This window comes from Pinus tabuliformis, chromosome 6, assembly GCF_031772625.1.
Source record: "Pinus tabuliformis cultivar Carrire ecotype Pingquan chromosome 6, CPIR1, whole genome shotgun sequence".
NCBI classification, from domain to species: Eukaryota; Viridiplantae; Streptophyta; class Pinopsida; order Pinales; family Pinaceae; genus Pinus; species Pinus tabuliformis.
In genome coordinates this window covers 147,049,485-147,069,863 of record NC_142292.1, presented here as the reverse complement: position 1 = coordinate 147,069,863, position 20,379 = coordinate 147,049,485, and positions in this window count along the sequence as shown.

Sequence of the window (20,379 nt, the reverse complement as noted above, 5' to 3'; positions counted from 1 at the left end):
CAGTTGAAGTTTGGCAGCAAGAGGGCTAAAAAGGTCGTGCCACTTGGGAGAACAAAGAAGGACAGGTCGGTCCCGACCCTCGCCTAATTAGGCCTTTGTCCTAGTTGGTAATTCAGCCTAGTTGAAAGGCTTTGGCAAGAGTACAAAGGGTCGATCCCTAACCGCCGACCTATGTCGGACCCGCTACAAGTGGCATGATGACGTCAACTCAGATTGACGTGGAGGCATAGGAAGAGGACACATTGCATGTGCTTTCAACATTTTTAGGTGACCAAGTGGGTAAAATATCAGTCACATGTGTCACCACCCATGAGGCACCACATGGTCCAGATGGCATAAGTGTCACCGAAAATGATTATGTGGCAAAGAAAGTAGGTTTGGTGAAGTTATACCTTGTATTTGGTCTTTAGCAAAAATTAAAATAGAATAACCCTAAGTGTAGCCTTCTAGCTAGTTCAGTCTCCAAGACTAGTAGGGGCCAATGCAGGGACATAAGAGAAAGCACACCAATCTTTGACCTCTTAACTTGTATTGAGAAGCACGCCTAAGAGTCATTTCTGTGAAAGTTTTGTCTACTCTGGAATTTTTTCCATATTAAAGTTTAAGAAATCAAAATGTTTCCATATCGAAAGAATTTGAAATCGAACTTGCTAATTATGATTCTATCTATATCATCCTCCACTTTCAGACAATAATAATGTATCAAATCCATCATACTCATGAAACCCGACTTATAACCCTATCATTGTATGTGCCCAATCACAATAATATTGAGATTTGTGAATTATCTTTGTTTGTGCCCAATCACAATGATATTGAGATTTGGATTAATTCACAAAGGAAGACAACTAGCAAGCCTAGTTGTGGAGGTAGATTGAGAACTGAGTTTGGAAACCTAAATCACTTATTTTAATTATTTCATTCTAGTAATGGGCTCTTTCATAACATTTTGTTAGTATTATTGTCTATTTTGAATAATATAGGAGTACTAACATATTCACTCGAAAATTGCAGTATTTGATTTATGATACGTCATCATGTTGTTGGAAGAAGATTAGGATGTTGAAGTAATAGTAATAGTTTATTTGTTATAGATTTTGAAAGGTTTTTTTGGAATAATTTTTAGTGGCATTTGTAAAAGATTTGGTAGAGATTTGTTGGAATGACAAATTTAAATTGTGAACCCTCTATAATCCAATCCAAGGGTTACATGAAAATTTTAGGATATTGGATATATATATAGATATATATAATAACAAAAAAATCATAAATTGACTAAAAATTTCTTAACAAATTTCAATCAAAACTTAAAAAAAAACAACAAAATAATATAGTTCATTTGTTAGATACTAGTGTTTGGCCCAAAAATACAGTTGGTTCCGAGCTGGTATGCTTTTCCAGAGCTCCTCTAGCTAATCTTAAGTGGAACCACCTGTGCACACTATGAGAAAACTAGCAATTCCAGATGGATTATCCTATCAAAGCTCATGCAGAGCATGGCGAAGGTGTGCAGTGCTATACCTACTCAGCTCAACTTGCACCATTTGATTTTCATGACCGTGGTCATGGTGTTGGAAGACGACTAGGACGGGCCGAACTAATATATAGACAGTTAGGGCAATGGAATATTAAAAAGAGGAGACATAGAGAAAAATAGCTCGCAATGTATTTCCTACATTATTGTATTTAAGCTTTTTATTAAATTATTAAATTAAGAAAACAGTTGGCACCAAAAGCAATTAGTGGTCAAATTGTCCTTCGTAATCAACGGTCAAATTGTTTTGAGAGTTTGTATAGAAATGTAAAAATTATGCTTTTTTATTTAAGTAATATTCATCGTTATTTTTTCCAGTAAAATAAACATTGATTTTCCTATAATAAAAAAATTCAATTTTCTTTTTTGAAAATTTCGTACATTCCAAAATATAAATACTCGACTACGTTCTTTCCTCGCAGACTAGAGGCCAATGTGATAAGCTAACAACCCGATTTTCAAGTCTATGGCACATGCACGGGTACGTAATGCTTACTCGTGCATTTGCCCTAAATATAGTAATATATAAAGTTGTGTAAGTCTTAAATAAAACAAACGATATGCATATTAAAAACATCCAAGTAGGTGAGTCCTGCTTTGTTTGCTCGAAGACGAGCAACACGTAATAATTAGCCACGTGATCACAGCATGGAATTTTTGGATTATTATGTGGCCACTTCTTATACATTACATTGACGGAGTCATATATAAACTTTTGACCATGGTAAATAAAATAATGGATATGTACGGATAGTGGAGTAGGTGAATAATATGATTATTATAGTTGAAACATTTTTTTCTCCCTTTTTTTTATAGTATATTATTTATATATAACGATATTAAATTTATTTGATATGATTGAATAGGAAGGAAAAATAAGTTTTTTTTGGTTTGAGGTTTGAAGTTGTTATATTTAGATAAATTTGGAGGAAGATCTAGATGATTCAAAAGCAATTTATAACCTATAACCTCAAGTTTAAAGGAAATACTCCCTATCTTATCCTCTTGATTGAAGCTAGTATTTCCCCAATTGAAAGTATGGTCATGTTTAGGTATCTAATGTATAAGAAGAAGCTTTACAACATGGAAACCAAGAGGTTCCCCAAAATTGCTTCTAACTCTAGTCAAAAGCCCCACCTCTGTCGCAAGTGAGGGTGGCATAAGAATGACCATTATTGGCTCGATCATTGGGGGATCAAGGAGGAGATAATCTTAGAGAATAAGGATAATATTAAAAATATTATTACCTCCAAATTTAAGGATAAGTTGTGGGATGATGAGCAGCTAGAGAGAAAAAGGAAGCTAAGGTATTATAAAGAGGTGATAAACTCCACTCTTACCAACCCAAATTATCTTTTTGTCTTCACGAGACATTGCAAAGATAAGAACTAATTTCCATGAGCTTTGAAGTGAAATTGAGCGTTGGTCTATTCCCAAAACACCCTAGGATGAAAGAATCTATCACCTTTGTGATATTAAGAGGGTTGAAGATGACAAACAAGTTCTTTTGGATTGCCCGGCTCTTACTCACATTTGTTCTGATTTCCAAAACATGCTACACAACCAACCATCTTGACTTGTTAAGTAAGTAGAACTATAGTGATCTAGGAGCACTTCTTTCCCTTCTTTTTAATCATAGAAATAAAATATTAAAAAGTCACAATTAATCTCTTACTTTGTTAAGGTCCCATAGACCACATTAGTATGAGTGGATGTAATCACCATCATCATCATTATTAGATGAGATTCGTAAAACATTATTATAAAAATAGCAATAATTTATTTTTAGTATATATATATATATATATATATATATTTGTTTTTTTAAGAATCCGATCAATATTATTTTAGTAATTTTTATGAATTGTTATATATATATATATATATATATATATATATATATATATAATTATAATTATAATTTTACAGAGTTTAATTAAAGGAAAATTTATTTAAAGTTATATTAAGGTAAGAGTAATTGTGAGATTATATTATGAAAGAATTATCTTTATGTTAACAATTCAAGCATCATGACCCCCACGGTCCACCTGTAACTTACAGCCTTATGTCTGAGGTGGAGTCTTCCAATAGTTCAAGCCTAGCCCTTGAAATACTCCATAAGAAGCGAGCTACCACAAGTTTCCACACCAGACATGCCTTTTTCTCTCTCCAAGTTCCTTTTGATTTCTTTTCTGAAAAAAATAAGAACCTCTTCTCTTCCAACTTAGATCTCTTTATCACTAGGGAATAAGAGAGAATCATAACTATAACAATTGTTTGGAAGTTAAAAGAACTTGTTTAGGGTCTCTTCGAGAGTTCCAAGGCTCATACCAATCCTTAACTAATAAATAAATAAATATAAATTTGTTTAAATGTTTTGGGTTTCACTAGGCTTTTCCTCTAAGCCTCTCATTATTAAAGTCTTGTTTAGTCAAAGTAAATAACAATAAATAACAAGTACTTGTAGTAACTAGAGGTGTTGCATCTCTCCCACCCTTGTGTGAAACATCATCCTTGGTGTTTATGCTTGCCCTTGAAGAAGGTCAGGATATGCTTGTTGCATCAAGCTTTCATCTTCCCAAGTGGCCTCTTCCAGGCTAAAGTGTTATGTAACCAGCTTAAGAAAAAGATAGAAAAGATAGATCAACGCCTTAGAATTCAGCCTCTTCGAGGGGGCAACCTCCTTTACATTACATAAATGAACAATTCTTGGATGATTCAAATGACAAAACCTCCTTTCTATATATAGGAGTCTAAGGAGTCATAATATAACCCAGCCGACCTAACAATAATAATATAAAGCCACAAAAATAACAATAGAGGAATTCTATGGGGCACAGTAATAACAATATGGGGACAATAGGGGCACAACAATATTAATAAGCGGTATAATTACAATAGTAATGGGGTAATCACTAGTATTATAGGGATCCAACATGCCCCTCTCCTTCAAAAAAGTGTTGTCCTCAACACTTGAGTAGTTCTGGATACTTCTGTATAAAATTCTCATCCTCCCATGTGGAATCTTCAACGGATAAGTTCTTCCACTTGATAAGATACTCCGAAATTGATCGATTTCGTAGCTGTCGAGTTCTTGTTTCTGTGACTGCTTCCGGTTCCAATACAATTTTTCCTTCCTTGTCAAGTTCTAGCAATATAGTTTGAACTGGGAGCTTGTCGCCTATAACCTTCTTTAAACATGAAACATGAAACACTGGGTGCAATCGAGAAGCTGCATGAAGCTCCAATTTGTATGCCATAGTACCAATCTTTTGCAACACCTTGTACGAACCATAATATTTTGGTGATAATTTATTATCCTTCTTAGCTTGCTTGAGGGACATTTGCTTATATGGTTGTAGCAGTAGGAATACCCAATCACCTACATCAAAACTTCTTTCACTGCGATGTTGATCTGCCTGTTGTTTCATTCTATTCTGTGCCAACACGAGGTTATCCTTTAAGAGTTGGAGGATTTGTTGTTGATGTTCGATGTGATGTTCCACTGCCTGAACCTTAGAATTTTCTCTTAAATATGATGTGATGGATGGTGGTTGATACCCATAAAGTGCCATAAATGGGGTCAATTTTGTTGCTGTATGGAAGGAAGTGTTATACCACCATTCAGCTAGAGGCAACCATTTGACCCATTGTGTTTGTTTATCAGATACAAAGCAACGAAGATATCCTTCCAAACATTTGTTTACTATCTCAGTTTGCCCATCAGATTGAGGATGATAAGATGAGCTATGAGCTAACTGAGTACCAAGACAAGAAAATAATTCTGTCCAAAAATTTCCAGTGAAAATGGGATCTCTGTCACTTACAATAATCTTTGGGTTTCCATGTAGCTTTTGAATTGTTTCCATAAATGCAGTAGAAACTGTACTGGCTTTAAATGGATGTGATAATGCACAAAAGTGTGCATACTTGGTAAGTCTATCAACTACCACCATGATGACACTCTTTCCCTCAGACTTGGGTAAACATGTGATAAAATCCATTGAAACCTCCTCCCAACGTTGGCTTGGAATGGATAAAGGTTGTAATAGACCTAATGTCTTAATTGTTTCAACTTTATTTTGTTGGCAAACCAAACATTCCGCCACAAACTTTTGAATATCTGATTTAAGGCCATCCCAAAAAGATTCCTTCTTAACCCTGTGGTAAGTTTTTAAAAATCCTGAGTGCCCTCCTAAGGGAGAAGTGTGCAATTCCATAAGAATCTTTTGTTTTAGCTGGGAATTCTTACAGAGGTATAAGCGATCTTTGTACCATAACGAATCATTTTTCCAGCTAAATGTATCAGACGTACTGGAATCTTGTTGTAACTTTCGAATAAGTGCCCACACTTCTTCATCATTCTTCCATTCCTCCCTTGCTTCGTTTATCCAATCTGGTTGGATAATAGAAATGGTGCACAACAATGCTTCCACATCCTCATCCTTTCTTGAGAGTGCATCTGCCACCACATTTTGCTTCCCTTTTTTGTAGATGATTTCAAAGTCATAACCCAACATCTTTGTGACCCACTTTTTTTGCTCTTCAGAGGATAATCTTTGTTCTAAAAAGTATTTAAGGCTATCATGATCCGTTTTTACCTTGAAGTGTCTTCCCATTAGGTAGGGTCGCCATTTCTTAAGTGCATGGAGTATTGCCAACATTTCCTTCTCATAAATAGCTTTGTGTAAAAACTTTCCCTTGATTGGACGACTTTCAAAAGCAATGGGTCTTTCATCTTGCATTAGAACAACACCAATTCCATTTCCTGAAGCATCACATTCCACAATAAAGGTTTTTGTGAAGTCCGGTGTAGCTAAGACCAGTGCTTGGCACATTGCCTCTTTAAGATGTTCGAAGGCCTTTGTTGCTTCCGGAGTCCATGAAAATGCATCTTTCTTCAATAATGTTGTTAGAGGTGCTGCTATTCTCCCATAATTCTTAACAAACTTGCGATAATACCCTGTCAACCCGAGAAATCCTCGCAGATGCTTTATGGATGTGGGGATTTTCCATTCCTTAATGGCTTTAATTTTGCTAGGGTCTACCTTAACTCCTTCATGAGATACAATATGACCCAGATATTCCACCTCTTGGACTCCAAAGAAACATTTGGATCTTTTTGCATATAATTGTTTCTCCTCCAATAGTTGTAGCACCCTGTCAACATGTTCAACATGATCCTTCCAAGACTTGCTGTAGATTAGTATATCATCAAAAAATACTAACACAAATTTTCTAAGGAATGGTTTGAAAATTGAATTCATCAAACCTTGAAATGTTGAAGGTGCATTGGTAAGGCTAAAAGGCATGACCAAAAATTCATAATGACCCTCATGAGTTCTAAATGATGTTTTCGGAATGTCTTCAATCTTCATTCTGATTTGATGATATCCTGAACGAAGATCCAACTTGGTGAAGTAAATTGATCCATGCGATTCATCTAGTAATTCATCAATGACAGGAATGGTGAGTTTGTTGAGCTCCCTATAATCCGGACACATGGGCCATGATCCATCCTTCTTGCGCACCAATACTACTGGAGCAGAGAAAGAACTTTGACTCGGTTGAATTATATCAGCCTCTAGCATTTCTGCAACCATACGTTCAATTTCACTCTTTTGGGCATAGGGATATTTGTACATCCTGATGTTTGGAGGAACACTTCTTGGAATCAGATGAATAGCATGATCATGATCACGCATAGGTGGGAGACCTTTGGGAGTCTCAAATACCTTGGAATGATTGTCCAGGACTTTTTAGAGATCTGGAGAAATAGATGATTCCGATGTGGAAACATCTGGCGAACATAATTGTGCAATTACACCTCCTTGTTCCTTTTTTAGAAGCTTTGTCATACCATTAGAGTTGATTATCTTTCCTGGTTTCCCTGCAATACCCCTTAATTCAACTTCCTTTCCTTCCGTAGAAAATTTGATGAAAAGTTCTTGAAAATTAAAAGCTATTGTACCCAAGGATTGTAGCCATTGGACTCCTAGTACAACATCAGCACCTCCCATTGGAATGGAAAGTATTGGGCTAGTCAATACATATTCTCCCATGGATAGCTTGATATTATGGCACTTTCCAGAGCAATTTATTGTTCCTCCATTTGCAATCATCACTTGACATTCTGGTGCTAGATATAGGAAGCAATTCAATTCTTTTGCTACCTTACAATGAATAAAATTATGGGTGCTTCCTGAATCAATCAACACTATTACCTTTTTCTTCTTGATTTTCCTTCTATCTTGATGGTTTGAGGAGTGGTAATTCTAGCCAATGCATTACAAGATATGGTCGGATTATTTGTTCTTTATCTAGGCTTTGTTCCTGGAGTATATCCTCTTCTTTTGACCTTTCTTGCTCCTTTTCTTCTTCCTCTTCACAATCTATGTAGAATAATTTCTTCTCAACACACTTATGACCTTTAGTGTATTTTCTATCACAACTGTAACAAAGCCCTTTTGCTCTTTTTTCTTCCAATTGTTGTGGTGTCAACCTTATAGGTTGTGGAAGACTAGGGGCAAAAACACTTCCGTCTTTATAGTTGTGAGTGGTATGCTTCCTGGTTGCCATAATTTTGCTTTCCATTTTTCTTGCTAACCTGAATGCCTTCTCTAATGAATCAGGTTCCCAAAGGCAAACATCATGTTGGATAGTATCCTTTAAATATCCTATGAACACATCAATCCTATGCTCCTCTGGAATATCTTTTACCCTTATGTTCAATTTTTGGAACTCCTCAATGTGCTCCATTATTGAACCCTTTTGTTTGAGACTTATCAATTGGCTAAAAAAAGTGTTGCTTTTTGTATCCTCATAATGTGCTATCAATTCTTCTGTAAAAATTGCCCAAGTGATAAATTGTTTACGAGAGCAAAGCTATTGATACCATACAAACTGATTTGGTTCCAAATATAAAGTTGAAATACATACCTTTTGTGTGTTTTGCACATTATTGAGATCGAAAAATTGCTCCATCTATAATATCCATGTTGCGGGATCCTTGCCATCAAACTTCCTCTTATCGATTTTTGGAATATGGTGGGTCTTCGATCCAACATTAGAGTCTATGGAATCATGATTAACATTTATTTTGTTGTCATCATGAGTTTCCTTTACTACCCTTTCACCATTAGTGACCATTTCTTGTAGCAACTTATTCATATTTATCTTCAATTCGTCCATGTCTGTCTTCAAATCTATCTTCAAATCGTCCATCTTAGCTTCTACGCCTTTCTTTAAACCATCCATCTTAGCTTCTACATCTTTCTTTAAACCATCCATCTTAGATTCTGTTCCTTTTTGTGCAAGTGACAATTGTTGTACTTGGTCTCGTAATTTTGATATATCATGTTGCATTTCTTCCTCTTCTTCATGGGAAATGCTAGGGCTTTCAGGTTGCCTACTAGGTGTTTGCATTTTCTTTCCTCAGGGCATCAATTACCAATAATAATTCTTTACTATGCCCTTTGAATTCCTTCAAACTAATTTTTTAAACCAATCTGATGCAAAAATTTAAAAAAAACTACACACCTTTTTTCACTTTGTAGGAGCCTGATATTGAATCTGATGTATCTCTGTAATTTTGGATCATCCAGTTCTGAAATTGCGATCTGTGGTAGCCCTCTGTGTCCTCTTTCCAATGCCACTAGTCTGATCCAAATTGGATTCCCCAAGGAAGAGTTACGCGAAATCTCCCACAGTGACCATATTATAGACTAGTTCAGTAGAGCGAACTTGTACGACGTGCCACGAGTCACTGTTTCGACCTTTAGCTCTAAAAAATTTATAGAAGAAGCTACAGTCCATCCTCTTTCTGCACCTTCTTACGAAATTTCAATCCAATGCTCAGAGAAAACGTTATGATGATTTTCCCCAGGTAACCTGTTTGGAATGTAATTCAGGAGTCTGCAAAAAGCCCAACTTCCTCAGATCATATCTCCGCGAATATAGCGCAAAAAGCTCTAAAATTCGGATATTAGATTTAGTGTGATGTCTTCTCAAATGGGTTTTTGTTTCAACTTCTGAAATGTCACAGAAAAAAATTTATAGCGAAAATGCCACGATGACTTGTTTGGAGCAGCGAAACCCTATAATCCAAACCTCTGATACCAAATGTTATGTAACCAGCTCAAGAAAAAGATAGAAAAGATAGATCAATGCCTTAGAATTCAGCCTCTTCGAGGGGGAAACCTCCTTTACATTACATAAATGAAATTTTTTTGGATGATTCAAATGAGAAAACCTCCTTTCTATATATAGGAGTCTAAGGAGTCACAATATAACCCAGCCGACCTAACAATAATAATATAAAGCCACAAAAATAACAATAGAGGGATTCTATGGGGCACAGTAATAATAATATGAGGACAATACGGGCACAACAATATTAATAAGGGGTATAACTACAATAGTAATTGGGTAATCACTAGTATTATAGGGACCCAACATAAAGTGCCTCCACTGCACTTTAACTTGGGTGATAGCTCGCTTCCATAGCATTGTTTCTCTCTGGTCTAGGGTACGTAGAGCTTCTATAAGAAACTCTCTATCTGGTTCGACCTATTTCACAAACATGTCATTGTCTTTAGTTCTATTGAGTCGTTGAATTAAAACATATATTTATAAAATTCAATGCACATTTTACCTGTGCATCTTGCCAACTTATGATATGTCTGGGATCATATATATATACATATATATATATATATATATATATATATATATATATATACATACATATATATATATATATATATATATATATACATATATATATATACATATATATATATATATATATATATATATATATATATATATAATGCATCTTGCCAACTTATGATACGTCTGGGATCATATATATATACATATATATATAACATGGAAACGTGAAACATAGTATGTATTCGTATGTGGCTTGGTAATTCAAGTTTGTACATCATAGGTCCTACCCTTTCCAATATCTAGAAGGGTCCACAATATTGGGGCACTAATTTTGCACAACTACTCCACCTTAGAGTACTCCTCTTGGGTTTAACTCACACATATACATGGTCACCCACATGGAACTCTTTGTAGGTTCTCTTTTTATCTGCATAAGCCTTCTTTCTATCTTGAGTGGCCTTTAAATTTTGTCTCATCTTCTTTACTACATGCTCCATCTCTATCAACATATCAGTTCCTAGTATTAGCTTGTCTTCTGTGTTGTTATAATTAGTAGGTGTTCTACATATTTTCCCATACAACACTTCAAAAGGAATAATTTTTAATGATTCATGGTAGATGTTATTATTATGAAAACTCCACTAAATGAAGGTACTCCTCCCACTTGTTTTGCTATTGCATTAAATACATTTGTAGCATATCCTCAAGCACTTGATTCACCTGTTCGGTGTACCCATATTTTTGCGGATGGTACATCGTACAAAATTGGATCTAAGTACCAAGTCTAGTAAATATATCCTTCCAAAACATAGCTGTAAACTTCAAACCCCTATCAAATATTATCACTCTTGGTATCCCATGCAATCAAAATATTTCCTTCATAAATATATCCGCAATTTGGACAGTTTGGTATGGGGATTTGATAGGGATGAAATGGGATGCTTTTCTCAATTTGTCTACGACTACCAAGATTCATAATTCTACCTCATGAACCTTGGAAAACCATTTATAAAAGCTAATGTCATCGTATCCCATTTCCATTCGAGTATGGGTAAGGTATGAAGTAGATGAGTCGGATGTTGGTGCTCTACCTTGACTTGTTGACACTCTATGAATTTGGCTAGATATTCAATAATATACCTCCTCATACCAAGACAAGAATAGTCATTTTTTGTCGCAGAAAATAGTTTATGATATCTGTGATGGGTGACATAAAGGATTTTGTGAAATTCATCCAATAAAAATTGCTTAATTGCTAGTTGGTTGGGAACATATATCCTTCCTTTAAAAGTCAACAAATTGTTACTGTTTACACCAAACTCGGATTGTTTTCTAGAGTTCTGCACATGTGTCTTTTGTTTCGACAAAAACTTGTACTTGGGATCCCTTAGCGCAACTTCTTTAATATGCTTAGAAAAGTCAAAATCCACCTGACTATAGAAATTTCATACACAGTGCAATTTCCTACTCAACGCATCATCCACACGATTTTTTTCCCTTTTTGATGCTTAATGTCAAAGTCAAACTCGCTTAGAAACGTGGTCCTCCTACTATGTAATCTAATATGATTTGTCATTAAAATGAATCTTTTCCCTAACAAGGAATGTCGCCAAACATTTAGAGAGTGAACTATCACAGTTAGCTCCAAATCATAAGCATAATATATTTTATCGTGTTCTTTTAACTTAGGGGATTCATAGGCTATTACCTTACATCCCTGCATTAAATCTCCTCCAACACCCTCCTAGTAGGCATATCTACAAACATTAAACTCCTTTTTTGGGTCTGTAATTTTTAGCACAGGGGTTGTCATCAATAAGTGCTTAAGTTGCTCAAAGTTGTGTTGGCCTTTGTTGTCCACTTGAATGCTCTTCCCTTTTTCTACAAAGAAGTTATATGGTAAGAAATTCTAGAAAATACTTCTATAAAGCAGTGATAATACCTAGCCAAGTCCATAAATGACTGAATATCTATAATGTTTTGGGAACAACCCTTTCCATAATTGTTCTAATTTTCTTAGGGTCCATAGCTCGAACCTCAAAGGAAATAATATGTCCCAAATATTGAATTTGGTCCTTATAAAAATCACATTTATTCAATTTGGCATAAAGTTGATTTTCTCTTAGGGTTTGAACCACTATTTGAGATGTTCCTTATGTTCTTCCAATTTTTTTGAGTAAATCAGAATATTGTCAATAAAAATAAAAACGAAATTGTCCAAGTAAGGGTGGAAAATATCATTCATCAAGCTCATAAATGTTACTGGGGAACTGGTGAGGCCGAATAGAATAACAAAAAATTCATAATTTCCATAACAGATCCTAAACATTGTTTTATAGATGTCTTCCTCCTTTATCCTTATTTGGTGATAACCTCATCGTAAGTCAATATCTAAGAACACAATATCACCCTTGACATGTTCGAATAGATCATCAATTCTTGGCAGTGGGTACTTGTTTTTAATTGTTAATTGATTTAGTTGTTTGTACTCAATACATAGTCGTAAAGTTCCATCTTTATTCCTCATGAAAAGCACATGAGATCCCCAAGGTGACACACTTGCGTGAATGTATCCTTTATGAATTATTTTTTACAATTGTATTTTAAGCTTTGTTAGATCAGGTATACTCATAAAGTAAGGATATTTTGACACTGGGGTTGCTCTTGGAGCTAGCTCTAAAGTGAAATCAATATCCTACTTTGGAGGTAGCCCAGGAATTTCTTCTAGAAAGACATCAACAAAATCTTGGATGATTGGTATATTTTCCAGGGCAGTTATCTTATCCTTAGAGTTAGTGTAACCTACTTGCACCGCATAAATTTAACAACCCTTTTAGATACATTTTCTTAATTGATTGATTTTAATTGGTCGCAACTTTATGGACTTTTTAATGCCCTATATGTACTATCTAATGCCCCCATCAATAAGAAAATTTATGGTCTTCTCCTTTCTATTTAATAAGGACTAATGATTTTCAAACTAGTCCATACCTATTAACATGTCATAATATCCTAAAGGAAACATTTTTAGATTCACTTTAATTTGTTTCCCCGCTATTTCAATAGGAAAATACTCTACCTTAGCAGTCACTCTCCAATTTTCTTCGATTGCCAGTTGTACTAAGCAAGGATTCCTAAATTTGACACTTTGCAAATGACACATCTCAACTACTTTAGGATTGACATAACTTAAGATTTCACTGTGGTATATTAAAATAGAAATAAGATGGTTAGCTAATTTACCTTCAAATTCTATCATCATTGATTGTTATTTAGCCTGGTGATCTTCCAACGCAACATTGATTTGTAGTATGTTCCTTGCCACCTCCCCGACTATAGAAGCTTCTTGAAAATTAGTAGTTGGCTTTGTTATGGTATGATGAAGAATTTTCTTATAACAATGGGGCTTCCCATAGCCCCAACATTGTAAAGGGTGTTTCTATAGCTGATTTGGTTTTGGATTTCTTAATGTATCCATTTGTCTGGTTTTGTTTTGTGCTTGAAATTTTTGTTAACTTTTCCCAGAGGTCCATTTAGTTGTTTTTTGTGTGCAGTTTTATTTTGAGCAACCATAGTATTGTTGCTGTTTTGAAAATTCTTCAGCCCCTTTTTGTTTGACCATCCTTTTCTCGTAACGACTTTTGGATTCATCTATTGATAGTAGATTTAATCTTTCCCGATAGCCTCATCCATTGGTTTTGGGTTGTCAAATTCTAGTGTTTATTCATAAAAGATGGAAAATCACTAATAAAACATTGCAGTTTATCTTTCTCCTCGTGAATGTAGGGAATTGTTGATGGTGCTGGAAAGCCATCAACTAAGGGGATCTCCCTGATGTGAAATCCAAATTAGACCTCACACTGTTTGGAATAGGAGCCCTCATCTACGATATCAACCTAATTTCCATATATTCTTATAGGTTTGCCTTGGCTACAAAGTTTAGCACAAGAGAGTTAAGTACATGTAATCTCAGACCAGAAAGTGAGTATGTCTAGTGAGTGTTCAATTGTATGTGTGTTAATATTTTTCTGCTGCGGAGGAAAAGGAAAGTGAGTATGTCTGGTGAGTGTTCGGTTGTATGTGTGTTAAGATTATTCTACTGCGAAGGGAAAGGAAATTTGTTAGACTAAACAAAGCGCAGCTGAAATAAAAATAAACATACACAGCACATACAAAAAATCTCACAAAACCATAACACAGAGATTTAACGTGGTTCACCCAACCAATCTGGGCTACGTCCACCAGAACAGAGGCATCGGCAATCTTATTATTCAAAAGGAGATTACAACAATTCTAATTCTTCACACATACTCTCAGCTCTCCCTATTTTCTCTACACACTTAACATACACTCTTACAATCCTCTACGGGATTACATTTCTATATAGCTGGAGTATAAAACTGAATCATAAATTACCTCACAAAAAATATAGGATGCATTAAATCCTCCTCAAAAAATACTAGAGCTAATATAGCAACTAATCCTATTGTTGTCACATACATGAGATTTTTCCCAAATTTAATAAAGCAGAAAATCTCAACAATCTCCACCTTGACAACAATTAGCCTGATGCATTGTTCATTTATTATTTTTATCTTTTCTGCAAGCCGAGAGAAGCCAAACACCAACACAGCTACTCTAACAAAACTGGTTTCGTGAACATGTCTGCACAATTTTCCTTCGTATGCACCTTTTCAAGAGAGACTCCCCTTTCAGTGATAACCTGTCTTACAAAATGGTACTTGATAGGTATATGCTTTGATTTACTATGATAGGCCAGATTCTTAGCCAAATGAATTGCACTTTGACTATCACAAAATAACTTGATGTTGTCCTGTAACCTACCAAACTCACCAATGAAACCTTTCAACCAAACCGCTTCTTTGCAAGCATGCGAAGCAACTATGTATTCTGCTTCAGTAGTGGATAAAGCAACAATATTCTGTAGCTTTGACATCCAGCTAATAGCTGATAGCTCCACCTGCAAGAGTAAAGACATATCCTAAAGTTGACCTTCTCTTATCCAAATCACCTACAAAATCGGAATCAACATAACCGCAAACAAATTCACTACTTCTGTTATAAGTGATACAATAATCACTTGTGCCTCTCAAATACCGAAGCACCCATTTCGATGCTGACCAGTGTTCTTTTCTTGGATTTGCCATATACCCACTTACAACCCCAATTGCATGTGAAATATCTGGTCAAGTACAAACCATCGCATACATTAAACAACCTACTACATTGGCATATGGAATTCGAGACATATATTCCTTTTCTTCATTTGTACTAGGGCATAAACTTGAAGAAAGATTAAAATGGGAAGCTAAAGGGACTGAAACAGGCTTCACATTGTTCATACCAAACCTCAAGAGTATTTTCTCAATATACTTCTGTTGTGATAGCCACAGCTTACCATTGCTCCTGTCTCTGAAAATCTCCATGCCCAAAATTTGTCTTGCTGCTCCTAGATCTTTCATATCAAATGTCCTAGCCATCTGAGCCTTTAACCTGTTGATCTCTGTTATGCTTTTGCTTGCTAAAAGCATATCGTCAACATACAACACTAAGATAATGAACATGCCATTACTTAATTTCTTAAAGTAAACACAATGATCATATTCACTTCTTATATAATTTTGACTCAACATGAAAGAATCAAACTTCTTGTACCATTGTCGAGGTGACTGCTTCAGACCATACAATGATTTCTTGAGCCTGCAGACAAATTTCTTGTTGAGATCTTGAAAAAACCGTTCTGGTTGTTCCATGTAAATTTCCTCATCTAAATCTCCATGTAAAAATGCAGTTTTAACATCTAGTTGCTGTAATTCTAAATCAAGCAGAGCCACTAATGCTAATACCATTCGAATTGAAACAATTTTTACAACAGGTGAAAATATCTCATGAAAATCAATGCCTTCTTTCTGAGCAAAACCTTTCATGACCAGCCTTGCTTTGTACCTGTCCTTTGAACCATCAACACTCCTTTTCAATTTGTACACCCATTTACATCCCACAGTTTTTCTGTCTTTAGGAAGTTCTACCAGATCCCATGTGTCATTCTTGTGTAATGCCATCATCTCGTCCTTCATAGCTTCTTTCCACTTTTCACTTTTAGAACCTTCTACAGCTTCCTGATAACACAAAGGTTCATCATCATTAGCAGTTAAAGCAAATGAAGTAACATAATCATCATACATTCTAGGAGGACGTTTAATTCTCGTGGACCTCCTTAAAGATGTTTCTGGTACTTCCACAATTGGCTGATTATTGTCTGTAGGAACTTCTTCATGATCAGCATCTAAATCATGTTCATGATCTACATCTGAAACTTGTTCATGACCTGCATCTGAAACTTGTTCATGACTTACATCTGAACCATGTTCATCTTGATCATCATCAATATTTGGATTGGTTTCAAATTGAATGTGTTGAAACTTAGATACATTATCCTGGTTCAATTTATCATCTACATCTGAATTTTCAAGTGAGGATTCATTAAGTTTAACATCTCTGTTAATGATGATCTTGTCCCTTAGTCCCATCACCATATCCAACAAAGATATACCTTTTTGATTTAGGATCTAATTTAGAACGTTGATGTTTTGGAACTAGAGCATATGCATCACAACCAAAAAAATTCAGTTTAGAATAATCACAAGGATGACCTTTCCATACCTCTTGAGGAATTTTGCATCCTATTGCAGTTGATGGTGATCGATTTATCAGATAGCAAGCTGTAGCAACTGCTTCTGTCCACAATTCATTCTGCAAATTGGCATTACTCAGCATACTTCTTGCTCTCTCTAAAAGATTCCTGTTCATGCGTTCAGCAACTCCATTTTGCTGAGGAGTATACACAGTGGTTTTATGTCTTTTGATCCTAGCTTCCTTGCAATAATTATCAAATTCCTTTGAAGTAAACTCACCACCATTGTCAGTTCTTAAACATTTAATAGTTCTTCGAGTGATGTTTTCAACTAATGCTCTAAACTGTTTGAAAACTGTAAACACATCAGACTTCTTCTTTAACATGTAGACCCACACTTTTCTAGAGAAATCATCAATAAAAGATACAAAATATGATGAACCTCCATATGAGGTTGTAGGAGATGGACCCCAAACATCAGAATGGATATAATCAAGGATTCCCCTACTAGTATGTTTTCCTATTTGAAACTTCTGTTTGCTTTGTTTCCCAAACAGACAATGTTTGCAGAAATCTAACTTAACAAACTTTAGACTAGGAAGTAACTTGTGATCAGATAAAATATTTAATCCTCTTTCGCTCATATGGCCCAACCTTTGATGCCATAAACGAATAGAATTACTGTCATTTTCAGACACTATAGAAACATAATCTGACTCTGTTCTTCCTTCTAACTGAAAAATATTTCCAACCTTCTTTGCTTTCATTACTAGTAAAATTCCTTTATAAATTTTCATTACTCCACCTTGAATAAAAGTTTTATATCCATTTGTGTCTAGTACTCTTAATGAAATGAGGTTTTTCCTTAGTTCAGGTACATGTCTTACATCAGTTAAAATTTTATTTGTCCCATCAAACATTTTAAGCTGAACAGTTCCAATTCCCACAATGTTGCATGTGACATCATTTCCCATGTAAACTACTCCATCATTGATTGGTTTATAAGTTTTAAACCATTCCCTATGAATACACGTGATTTGATGCACCAGAATCTAACAGCCAATGTTGATCATGACTAGACAAATCAACTGATAACACTTCATCACTTATACCTGTCTTGGATACCAAACCTATATTTGTCGTGTTTGCTTCTTGCTTCGCTGGTGAAGAGTCTTCTTTGGATGCTTGCTATCTCTTCCAACAGTCCTTCTTCAAATTTCCCGATTTGCCACAAAACCAGCACTTTACCTTACTCTTCTTCCCTTTCGATTTTTATCGTGAGTCGATGTGCTTACCAGAGCGTCTTTATCTCGAACGACCTCTAATCATCATTGCTTCTGATGTAGAGGTGTCAGCATTTGACCTCTTCCTTGTCTCTTCAGACAACAAAGCTCCAACAATATCATCAAATTCAAGGGTTTCTGATATACTTAAACTTATAGAAGTAACAAAATGATCCCATGACTCGGGCAACGAGCACAATAAAGTTATAGCTTTATCTTCTGATTCAAATTTTACTTCTATACTTTCTAATTGCACCATGAGAGTATTAAAGACATTCAAATGATCAGTAATAGTTTTACCTTCCTTCATGCACAGACTGTACAATTGTCGCTTCAGAAGAATCCTATTGGTTAAGGACTTTGTCATGTACAGCTTCTCAAGCTTTGTCCACAAACCAACAGCAGTTTTCTCTGACACGATGTTAAACAAAACATCATCCACCAAACATAGTCGAATACCACTCAGAGCTCTTCCATCCAATTCATTCCATTCATCATCTGTCATGGTGTAAGGCTGTTTGGATTTTCCCAACAGCGCCTTCGCCACGCCTTGTTGCACAAGCAGATCATGCATCTTCACTTTCCAGATCTCGAAGTTATTTTTGCCATTGAACTTCTCGATCTCAAAATGATCACTTTGAGTTTTTGCCATGTTGTATCAAACAAACAATCTCCAATTCCAAATTACAAAATGCCTCTATCGTACTGTGTAACCACAATTTGAAAAAAGAAAAACAAAAATTGCAGGTTTACCAGAGGGAAAATCTGTCGGGCGCTCCTTGACAGGGGAAAACCCGCGCCTAAAACACAGTCCACTGCCTGGCGCTCCTTTGACAGTAGATGATCTGCGCCAGAGCAAAACCCGAAAAATTGGCGCTCTTAACCCCGTCGATTCCGCGCAAATCGAGATATTGGAGCTCTGGCGCAAGTATTAGACTCGGATCCATGCCAATTGGTGCTTCTGTTCCACAATAAAATGCGCCAACCAGTTCACTGCCAGAAATTGGTGCGACTATCTCTGCTAAAACCGCGCCAATTGCCAAAACTCCACCTTCAGCCAATCTGTCACACGCACCAGCTCCACAACCAGAGACTTGTAGGTTATGGGCCCTCCATGCTCCACTGCGCCGCTCTGATACCACTTGTTAGACTAAACAAAGCGCAACTTAAATAAAAATAAACATACACAACACATACAAAAAATCTCACAAAACCATAACACAGAGATTTAACGTGGTTCACCCAACCAATCTGGGCTACGTCCACCAGAACAGAGGCATCGGCAATCTTATTATTCAAAAGGATATTACAACAATTCTAATTCTTTACACATACTCTTAGCTCTCCCTATTTTCTCTACACACTTAACACACACTCTTACAATCCTCTACGGGATTACATTTCTATATAGTTGGAGCATAAAACTGAATCATAAATTCCCTCACAACAAATATAGGATGCATTAACTCCTCCTTAAAAATACTGGAGCTAATATAGCAACTAATCCTATTGTTGTCACATACATGAGATTTTTCCCAAATTTAATAAAACAGAAAATCTCAACAAAAGTTAGCATCTATGAGAGAGGTAATAGTACCACCCTAGTAGACACACACACACACACAAAATATAGTTGTCTACCTTTCAGTGGAATAGTACACAAATATATGATGATCACTGCAACCATTATAAACAAGAAATAATTGTCTAACATCCAACAGAATAATCCACATGGATGCAACAGTTATAGAAACCATTAAAGAACACTGTCAATTATATAAGAACTAAAATAGAATAAATAGTTCAACTACTCTAGTACAGGTGAGAGCAAACATGAATCATAAATATTCACAAAACAATCTTACAAATATTCACAAACCATGCATGAAAACATGTTGGTCATTAGGCTTCATGTATTAAGTAAAAGTCATAAGACACATGCATACAACAAATACCACTAGCCCCAATAGTGGAGCGCTGGAGCCACTCCTTGTTGCCAAAAATAACTAGCTTGTATCTCAAATCCCTTGTAGGAAGAGCCAAGGTGAAACTTCCTTTGCTCATACAATGAGGGTGTATCTATAACCAATGGGGTGATGCTTCACCTCCCTTGTGACTCTTTGACTACCCTCATAATTGTTTTACTTCCTACGACTTTTCAACTTTACATGACTCTTCATTTTCTATACATGTACTTTGGACTTCCACTCTACAAATTTTTTTGAATAAGTAAT